This window comes from Haliotis rubra, unplaced genomic scaffold (genome assembly GCF_003918875.1).
Source record: "Haliotis rubra isolate DU_JTF1 unplaced genomic scaffold, ASM391887v1 Scf489, whole genome shotgun sequence".
NCBI classification, from domain to species: domain Eukaryota; kingdom Metazoa; phylum Mollusca; class Gastropoda; order Lepetellida; family Haliotidae; genus Haliotis; species Haliotis rubra.
This window is the reverse complement of record NW_025767178.1, coordinates 245833-256874: the sequence shown is the minus strand read 5'-3', so window position 1 is coordinate 256874 and position 11042 is coordinate 245833. Positions and strand designations below refer to the sequence as shown.

The 11042-nt window shown below is 36.0% G+C and overlaps 1 protein-coding gene across 5 annotated transcripts in view; it reads left to right on the top strand.

Annotated features, from left to right (window-relative positions):
- The first annotated feature begins 949 nt into the window (after nucleotides 1-949).
- The window catches only part of LOC124291270 (sodium/calcium exchanger 3-like), a 115639-nt gene continuing 105546 nt past the window's right edge, over nucleotides 950-11042 (top strand). For all 5 annotated transcript variants that reach the window (XM_046728244.1, XM_046728243.1, XM_046728242.1 and 2 more), the window contains exon 1: nucleotides 950-1245. The gene's annotated coding sequence lies outside the window, so the exon portion shown is untranslated. The remainder of the gene's footprint in view (nucleotides 1246-11042) is intronic.

Sequence of the window (11042 nt, the reverse complement as noted above, 5' to 3'; positions counted from 1 at the left end):
AATGTACGAAAACAGAATGTTAAATTACTAGATATGTATGTATGTCTAGATCTCTTTCCGGTCTAGATATACAGTTGCCCAGTGGTCAGAATAAAACTTTGTGTGCAGACGGTACTGCAGTAGGTTATTATAAGCATGGGCTAGGAACTTACACATAATTTGTCTTTGAGGTTCATTGAGTTTATGCTGAAAGAAAGCGAGAAGACTATGTGGCAAGAGTTTCTAATATAAAATCTTGACTCATTGTTACAAAAGTATAAACACGAAATCGCACAAAAAGCGCAATGTTTAGGGAAAATCGAACCATGACACTGCCTCGCGATCGATTGACGTCATCGGCAGTGCCAAAGAATTGTACGGAAACCTGTTTGCGGCAGTATTTTTGAAAGCGAGTGAAGGCTACGTAGAACGGACATTGGCATTAGATAAACGCAAAATATTGCATTTATTTGCAAGCTGTTTTCCAGTGCTAAAATGATCCTAAACACAGACATGTAATCAATATCCAAAACATTCAGGGATAACGTACATGTTTGGATGTATGCGCAGACTGACTGCAATCTATGCAATGTCATAAGCGGATCCAGGAAATTTCAATCCCCCCCCCCCCCTCGCGAGCGGCTTAACGCAAAACATCAACTTCAATGTGATCTTTACTCTTTAGTCATTTTCAAAAAAGGGGATCCGTCAAAGAATGTCACTAGAACTTGTAAATTCATTTGCATTGATATTTTTTCATCTGACATAAATTACGTAAAATGATGTCTAAAGATTACCCTTCAGATAAATAAGGGGCAGGGTTTCGGCAGAGAAAATACAACATGTAGGTTCAACTTCAATTATTAATACGTATTTTCAAACGGTTTTGATTTGTAACTATTTCTTAACGTCGAGAATTATATCCCGAGCGGAACACCATACAAGGACTTGCGAGAACGAGGGACAGAGGTTGAAACCGCGCGGCGTAAGTTAGCCTTTTGACTTCGTAGGCCAGGCGGAGCCAGTCAATGGGAAATAATTATTAAGCTTATACAGTCGAGTAGTTTCTAGTTGCCATGCACCTAAGACGGACTGTATATTCTGTTTATGGGTTACTGGAAAGGATTTCTCGAGTGTGATGGTGCTTATTCGACGGCTGCCAGCAGACGAAAAGTTTCTTGAATCATGAATGTTGTTGAATGGTCATGTTACAGGCAGCATCATGGCGAGGTTCGGTGTTTTGTCTTAATTCATAAGTTTATACAGGTAAGAGTTGAAATTCTATATGAAGTGCCCGTAGGCTTTTAAAACGATTGATGCATGCAGACGCAATATATTCGTCTTTTAGGCGATAAAGGCCTGACTGTTTACGGAAATTTGCCAAGATGCTGGCGATACGCTCGTCTAACGCAGCATCTTCGTATTGAGCTGACAGTTCGGAGTCGGCAGAACTGGCTGCCTCTCTGGCCTACCAGTTTCGTTGAGGCTACCAACACGGTTCGGTTTTTTTCAGGGTCAGGGTTTATGTGTTTGTCGGTATTAACAGTGTGATTGTCAGGTCAAACTTTGGGAACGTTACAGAATTATTTCTATCATTTGGTCATGCCAAAATGCTTGGTTGGATGGACTAAACTTGAAGCTTCCTCGTGACGAACCTGTTGATTCAACATAGTCGACTATTTCAGATTGCATGTGTTATTTCACATTACATGTGTTAATTTCGTCTCTGCTTAGAATCGAATCAATGCTGTCTTTTTTCGATATGTATTTACTGTGTTTACTTTTTTCAATACAGGCTTTATATCTGGGATAAGGTGCCCAATATCTATTGCAGTACTATCAATGTCATTAACTCAATACACCGTCCCCCACACACACACACACACACACATAATATACAGGTGTATATATAAATCAAATATAAATATACCATGCCATCATATGATTCCGTGGTATTTACGTTTCCGTGGTATTTGCTAATGACATAATTTCTCACGAGCCACTCGCCAAATCGCGCCACCTATCGATTGTTTACGTTCATCAGTCGATCGGCACAGCTCTGAGCAAAAAATGTTCAGACTTTCATCAATTTGCGTACGTACAGTCATCTACTATTAAAAACTAATGCAACTTTATGTCTAGCACGTAATGCACTTTTTGTGCGATCTTTACAAACATTTTCTATAAATTTATTCAGCTTCAAAGTTTTCCAAACATCGCTAGTCTGCTAGCTGATGTCATCGATAAAAACAATCACGTGACCTAAGGGGGGAATCCCAGATCTATTTTGTAAACTAATGAAGCCCCATAGGGTCATCTCTAAAGTTGTTCTTTTCACTTTTCATTTCACGTATCCCGTTGATCAACTTTACATATTTTATGAACTGGAAATTTATGCTGAAGAAATGTGACTATTGTGTTAATTCTACAAAATCGTTTACTGTATTACAATTTATCATCTTCGTTATTACTGTAAACCTACATTGACACTCTCGGATTGGCTGTTGACAACGTGTGAGAATGTGACGTGCTGTGCGCCCGTAATTTGATCTGTAGTAAATAAAACGAAAACATATGACGTCACCCGAGTTTGTGCACAGTGGCCGCCTGTCGTCCGATACAGACAACACTGAACTTCAGAATGACAAATCTTTTTTATTTGACATTAAATGATACAAAGGTATGTTGTCTAACACTATGTTATGTTTATATGTCTTGGCAATATGAGCGATCATATTCATAGTCGTAAATTTCTTAATACCACGGAAACCCATGACCTTGGTATATATATATATATATATATATATATATATATATATATAATAAATATAAATAAACGTTTATACAAACTTGGGAAAATGCTAGTTAGGTACACCTTTAAAACAGTGCATACACTGAACTCAGTGAAGCCTTATCATTTTTAAACACACACACACACGATATATATATGTATGTATGTACACAAGTCAGAAATGAGAAAATTAGTGGCCAGTTATTGTCATTTAACAATATATCACATGATGAACCACGGGTTCAGGTAGTAATACTTAGATCCACCCAATCTGGGTATCCAAGTTACAAGTCCTTGACCTATAATAGATAAACACGCAATGTAACATACTGAAATTACTGCTACAATATGGTCAATAGTTTTACTGTATTATTCTATTTTATAGAACAAACCTTATGGATAAAAACTTCTTTTATTTGTGAGTGCGATATTTCAATACAGATCCTTGTACCGTTGTCAAGCAGGAATCGAAGAAAAGAAGTTGTTATCCATAAAGTTTGTTCTATATTGTTCTTCCCAACTTCTAAAATGCCACTCAAAGAAATTTTTTCTGTTTTACTTATGATCCTAAAGGGGAGAAATCGCAATATCAACATGACTTTTCTGTTTTATCATTTGTAAAGAAAATAACCTCAGTGTAATTATCAGATACATTTTATAAGTCAGTGTGACCTCTGTGAACACTATCTGAAAATAAGGATGATGTTTTTCCTCAATCTACTAGCCCTAATGTCTTTGGGTAAAAATATTATATGGCTCATTGAGTGTTAAGTGTTGTGTGTGCATGTGTGTGTTCAATATATCTACAACATTTTCTGATCTTACCTAACTCTATTGTAAAACTCTGTAATAAACCTTGTTTTGAATGCTGTAGTGTAAAGTAGGAAAAACAGGCCCTACAAGCAACAACCTTATCAGAAGTATTATGTTTGTTGACTTTACTTCTATGTTGCAGCTGTATGTCTGTGTAAGTCTTTGGTATACTGTGAAATGAGACACAGATTTGTCAATGATTAGTGTTACTTTGATAGTATACAACAATAGCTAACAGTATTCCACAAAACAGGAGTGATGAACGTGGGCATGACTGTTTACAAACAGTTTAACCATTCAACAGAAAAATGTTATTCCTTCCCACTTATACTTCAGTCTTAAAAACTTAGATCCTTAATGTGTGCATCAGAAATTTACTGTAGTCACTGATGTGTATCACAATATAGTATGACCAGAAATTATTGAGAATTTTAGGAATATGTTTAATTAGATTTCTAGTATAAACAACCTTGACCAGCTATCAAGTGCTTGGTTTCATTCAAGAGAGACAACTCTGTTAATCTTTTTTCATTAGTTTGTGAAGAGTTATCCCCCCTTTGTTTACTTGCTAGCATTTTCAGTAATCCTCAGTATGGATGATTTAGAGAAGAGGAAGTTTGTTTTAGAGTATTATAACAAGGACATCAGATCAGCTAAAGTGATTTCAAGTAGAACAGGCATCCCAAGGCCACTTTTTATTGTGTTTTGAAAAATAATGCAAATGGATATGGCATTGAGCACCAGGGAGGCACCAGAAATTGACTGTCGGTGACAGGAGGCGGCTTGGTATTCTTGTTTCTAAAAACAAACGAAGGAGTTTAGAAAACTTAAGGCTGGATATGATTGATAGAGGAACTGTGGCTGTCTGTAAGGAGACAATTAGAACTGAGCTGCATGCAATGGGTTGGCAGAAAAGTCGAGGAATTCCATCACCGATCATGAAACCTGAACAAAAGGAGCGAAGGTTGAACAGGTGCTTACAGCATAGAAATTTTAACTGGGACAATGTGATTTTCTCAGATGAAAGTTCTGTGTGGCTGTTTCCTAATACACTGAAATTCTGGACCAAACAAACTGAAAAACCTTTGTATCAGCGCCCAAAGTACAGTCCGAAATTTAACGTGTGGGGTGGCATATCTGTGTTAGGGGCAACGCCCCTCTGTGTATTTGAAGGGAATATGTACAGTGAGCGGTACACAGATAATCTCGAGGGACATTTACTTCCATCTGCTCACATGTTCTATGGAAATCTTTTGATTTTCCAGCAGGACAACGACCCAAAACATCGTTCAGAGCATTCACAGGGACCCCCATCATTAACTTTTACTCTGTATGCATATGACAAATATTGGTTAACAACTATGAACATGGCATTACAAATGCAATAAGACGTCAGCAGTTGATGCATTATTCATTAAATTCCATGAAACAATAAGAAAATATATTCTTTGATATATTTCGACCATGTTGACAGTGTTAATTTATCATGACACTGAGGTTCAGGTCACAGAAGGGCACTTTGTTTCTCCTTATACATTTCAAATATAGTTTCAAAAACAGTCTGATGTGTCTATGGATAGAGAGACAAGGGATAATTATGTTTTTATCCCCCTCAACAGGTTTTGCAGGGGGTATTATTTTGGATGTCTGTTCTGTACAAAATTGGTATTTTCTGGAGCAGAACTCTAAAACCGTACAATGTTTCTTCACCAAACTTGGCACATAGATAGGTCTGGTGGTGAACTGGTAGTTTTGGATTTCTGAAGTAACTATATTTTTGCGTTGCCATGGCAACAAGTTTGATTTCGACTGAAATTGGTGGTAGTGCTCTTTTCCGACCTCTAAAACCGTAAAATGTTTCTTCACCAAACTTGGCACACAGATAGGTCTGGTGGTGAACTGGTGCCTTTTGATAGTTTTGGATTTCTGAATAAAATAACTTTTGCATTTCCATGGCAACAAGTTTGACTTTGACTGAAATTGGTGGTAATGCTCCTTTCTAGAGCAGAGCATTAAAACCATTTAATACTCTACTTCCACTTTGTGGGTATTCAAGAACCTAATGACATAAATCAACAGTACCACTCTATTTCCAGTATCAACAATACTGAGGTATTGTTGTTGATACAAGCATGCTTGTATATGAATAGTTTACATATGTATGTTTTCAGTGTGAAGAACAATGTAACTTTGACATAGTCATAACTAGTTCACATATTCATGAAGAGTATTTTACCATTGTGGGGGATATTGATGACTTTTTCTTCTTGTATAAATTTGTAAAGTTATGTCATTGTCCTATAGTATGAACCAAATTGATACCCAGTCCAGATTTTGAAACCTAAAATGTATTTACTTTGCAACTGTTTCTTGTATTTCTTTTCATCATTCAAGTTCTCAAATCTTAGTTTAATTTTCAAGAATAAATTTAAAACCTGAGATACTCTCTTAATCAGTGATTTTGACCTTTGTTTAGAGATTAGCATGAGGCTCTAGGGCTGCAATGAATTCAACATGAGATGATCATGAAGTGTACAGGGTTTTATCTATGCACATCAGTCAGTTTGTACAATAATGATACCGATGAATTATATATCATCACACAAAACAAATAGACATAACAAAATTTCTCTATATGTGGAACCTCTAACAGCTATCCCGAGATGCAACGTAGCTTACAGGTTCTCAAATGGAATTTTTGAGCTGGCGAGATGATGACCGCACCCCAGCTGCATCCAGGCAGTCCGCTGTATGTACTTTTCGATTGCATACTTGGGTCACCCCTGTCATTTTCATCCTTGAAGAAATCATAGACATTGTAAATTATAGACTTTCATTTTCTCTCACTTTGTCAATCAGCAGTAATCACATATCTCTGACGTCACTGGCAACATGTGCATTTGACTGAAATTTCCTTTATTTGCCAATGCTTTTTGTAACAGAACTGGGAAAACACAAATAAATGACAGTTTCTTCAACAACTTTTTATTTTTGTGACAAAATTATGCAATTTTTTTCTAGAGTTGGTCTGTTATTTTTATTGTAGTTTTGGTTTGAATCTTTTATGTCTATTTGTTTTGTGTTAGATTGCAATTCATCAGTTTCATTTTGTCTCAAACGGACTGAAAAAGTGGGGACCCAAAGGGACCCCATCATTAACTTTTACTCTGTATGCATATGACAAATATTGGTTAACAACTATGAACATGGCATTACAAATGCAATAAGATCGTCAGCAGTTGATGCATTATTCATTATATTCCGTTCAATAAGAAAATATATATATTTGATATATTTCACCATGTTGACATAGTTAATTTATCATGACACTGAGGTTCAGGTCACAGAAGGGCACTTTGTTTCTCCTTATACATTTCAAATATAGTTTCAAAACAGTCTCATGTGTCTATGGATGAGACAAGGGATAATTATGTTTTATCCCCACAACAGGTTTTGCAGGGGTATTATTTTGATGTTGTCCGATTCGTCTGTACAAAATTCTTTTTCTGGAGCAGAACTCTAAAACCGTTCAGTATTTCTTCACCAAACTTGGCACATAGATAGGTTTGGTGGTGAACTGGTGCCTTTGGGATTTCTGAAGAAACTATATTTTTGCGTTGCCATGGCAACAAGTTTGACTTCGACTGAAATTGGTGGTAGTGCTCTTTTCGAGACGACCTCTAAAACCGTTCAATATTTCTTCACCAAACTTGGCACACAGATAGGTCTGGTGGTGAACTGGTGCCTTTTGATAGTTTTGGATTTCTGAATAAAATAACTTTTGCATTTCCATGGCAACAAGTTTGACTTTGACTGAAATTGTTGGTAATGCTCCTTTCTAGAGCAGAGCATTAAAACCATTTAATACTCTACTTCCACTTTGTGGGTATTCAAGAACCCTAATGACATAAATCAACAGTACCACTCTATTTCCAGTATCAACAATATGAGGTATTGTTGTTGATACAAGCATGCTTGTATATGAATAGTTTACATATGTATGTTTTCAGTGTGAAGAACAATGTAACTTTGACATAATCATAACTAGTTCACATATTCATGAAGAGTATTTTACCATTGTGGGGATATTGATGACTTTTTCTTCTTGTATAAATTTGTAAATGAATAAATTTAAAACCTGAGATACTCTCTTAATTACTGAATACATGTTTAAAACAGCATGAGTTAGTAAGATAATATGGATATCATAGGTAATTTTTATCTATGCACATCATACATATGTACAATAATCAATCACGTTATCTTATATATCATCAGATTTCTAAGTCTGTCAGTCATTACTAAAATTTCTCTATATGTGGAACCTCTAATTATACTGTTTTTGTGATCAAGATATTCATGTTAATAACTTATTTTTCTTTCTTTTCTAGTTTTCTTTCAGTTTGTCAGTTTCAGTCAATGATTATTTTACTTTGTTTTCCTAGCATGGAATTGATCATGAAATCTGCAATTGATTGTTTATCAGTGATTTGATATTAATGAATATTTGGGGAATAATGAATGTCTAAAGGATGAAAGGCCTGATAGCTAACTGAGAAATTGAATTATAGCAATCATTGTTGTATGAAATAGTGTTTCCAAATAGCTGACATTCAGTGATATTTTTTACGTTGCACGAATTTTACTTTAAGAGGGGATGTCATGTAATTTGTAAGTGATGGAGTTGGAATTTGTAAGAATTCAAGCATAACAGTTTGCTTTCCAGAATTTTTATAGACTAATCCATACTAATATTATAGATTAAATATTTTCAATATTTATATTATTGTGCTTATATTTTCTGTGGGGTCTATCTGTTGCATATGTTTAATAATTTCCTTATAACACATTTGTTCATTTTGGACCCAATTGCAGCCTTAAGAATATCAATGATCTGACACTCACATACACATGCCAAGTCTAAGCTCTTTTTACACTGACAGTGATAGGGACAATAATTTTATTACTGTTATCTGCTTACAAAATCCAAGTCACAGTGTCAAATAAAGATTTGTGATACGTTGTTTTGTACACTACAGGCAAGTAAAATACTTAAAGCTGCTTGCCTATTGATGGTAGAGGATTGGGTGGGGAGATTTTCATAATCCCCAAAATGATGTATATAATACAAGCTAGCTGGTATTTCAGGCAAAGGACCTTTCAAAATTTCCCACTAGACCACAGGACCAGTGAGTGGACAATAAATCGTGGTCCTGTCTGTACTTCACTGGGGCGGTGGGGTAGCCTGGTGGTTAAAGCGTTCGCTCGTCACGCTGAAGACCCGGGTTCGAATCCCCACATGGGCACAATGTTTGAAGCCCATTTCTGGTGTCCCCTGCTGTGATATTGCTGGAATATTGCTAAAAACGGCGTAAAACCATACTCACTCACTCACTGTACTTCACTGGTTCAAAATAACTTTTGTATATTTTACTTAACTATCAATACAAATTTCACTGGCCACCAGGACCACTGCAAACTTATCATTTAGTGGTCCTGATGAATTTTTACTAGCCAGGGACCACAGGACCTGCGTAAATTTCGCACACTGTGTTTACACTGTGTTGAGAATGTCATATTAACTATATCAGTCTTACTGTATTATACATGGATGTTTAGTCAAAAGAGGATATATAGGATGCTGGTGAGTCTGATACTTCCTGAAATACTGGTGTGTTGACAATCGGGTGTACCTGATTTATTGAAGTACATTTTCTTATTCTTACATTAGACCTAATCAGCATGGTGGAGATAATATGTAGGGCAAACATCAAAGTTTCTTCTTTGTGAGACCAGAGAGGTATGGGTTGTTTTTCCCGAAGCATAAATATATTTCTCCCATGGATGTTTCTATGAACTGCCAGATGTAAGTGACCAGCCATGTTTATCATTGTTACTTTCTCTGCTGTATCTGACTGGCTTTTGATAAGGGGCAAAATACTTTTGAGGAGCTTCCCATGTTGAGAAAATTGGCTGCTGGTTTGTAGCTAATGACCATGATGCCATTTTCCTTAAAGATGTCCTTGATATCACAGGGCTCCTTTCTTGAGTAAGATAAGTGCCATCCGTAATTAACTGCATGCTAGCTGGGCCTCATTGTATGGCTTATGGACTTCAAAACCTATGTTCCTAGTGCCCAACCAGGTGCCTGGGTGCCAGTGCTGTTGTGCAGAACCGAGGCCAGATCCACCTGTTTAGCAATCAGTATTTATGTACAGAGATTTTACCCATTTTTGACAACATGACTTCTGTGACAGTAGAATTGGATTGGGTAACCATGTGCCCAGTTTAGACAAAGACCAATCCAAGCTGATCGTTTTGAAACACCATGTGTCAACATGATAATTGCTTTGTAGTGTGTTTCTCTAAGAACTGTCTGGTATATCTGTGTCTGGGCCAATGTGACCATGGTCATTTCATTAACCTACATGTAAGTAGTTCTAACTTGTAAAGAAAGTAAGTGATACAAGCAGCATGTTATTGAACATGCATTTTTGAAAATAGAGCCTAATTGATTAGAGCTGTGACGATGCATTGAATTATCGATGGATTGCAATTGTTGAGTCTCCAATAGCAATTAATTGATGGTAGAAAATCAATCGATGCATCGATAGTATGTGTGACTATCGATAGTTTAGTAATTGACTTCCGTTGATAAAAGCAGCACAAAATACAGGATGTTTGGGTGCAGACTTGCAGCTCCATTGAGTTTATGTTTTAACTGTTTACTTGATCTGGGTTTCAAATTGCTTGTCAGTTATTAAAAGAGAGTGAAACTACTTCAACTTGTTTTTATTTTATATAAACTATACATTCATTAGGTAAATGACTTCAAATGAGACAATTCAAGGAGAGAAAAAAACTATTGCAATAGTTGTTTCCCCCTCAATAGTCACCCCTATAAATTATAATAATTATTATTGATTTCTAATCTTGTTAGTCTTTAATTGTTTTGTTTTCTTTACAAATGTTTATTTATTTTTTCATTCATTCATTTTGTAATATGCTTTAGACAGATAGAGACATCATACATGTCAAGGGTTGTTATTGCACACAATGAGTTAATGTTATTAGTGACTTCAGTCAGTTTACTATTATTTAAGTATTAGCAGCTCATGCCTGGATTGCTTGTAGTAGCTGTGTTATGTCAGTTGTGAAGATTAATGACTTTGTTGTGTGGATTACATTCTGAGGATAATCTACTTTTCAGGACTGCAGTTTTGTGACAGACTTAAATAATTATTCAACTGCTGAGCTGGTCACACTTTTAATCTCTTTCGTAGTGTAACTGTATAATGCTGCAAGTAGTTACCTATTCTATAATAAATACAGTGGTCCAATGTGATTATTGTGCAAACAAAACAACACATGTACATTTCAAAGGGCCTTTGTAGGCCCTTCACAATCACTAATGTAATTGAGCTAAGCACAGTCTTAAAAATGCCTAAAAAATCTCATT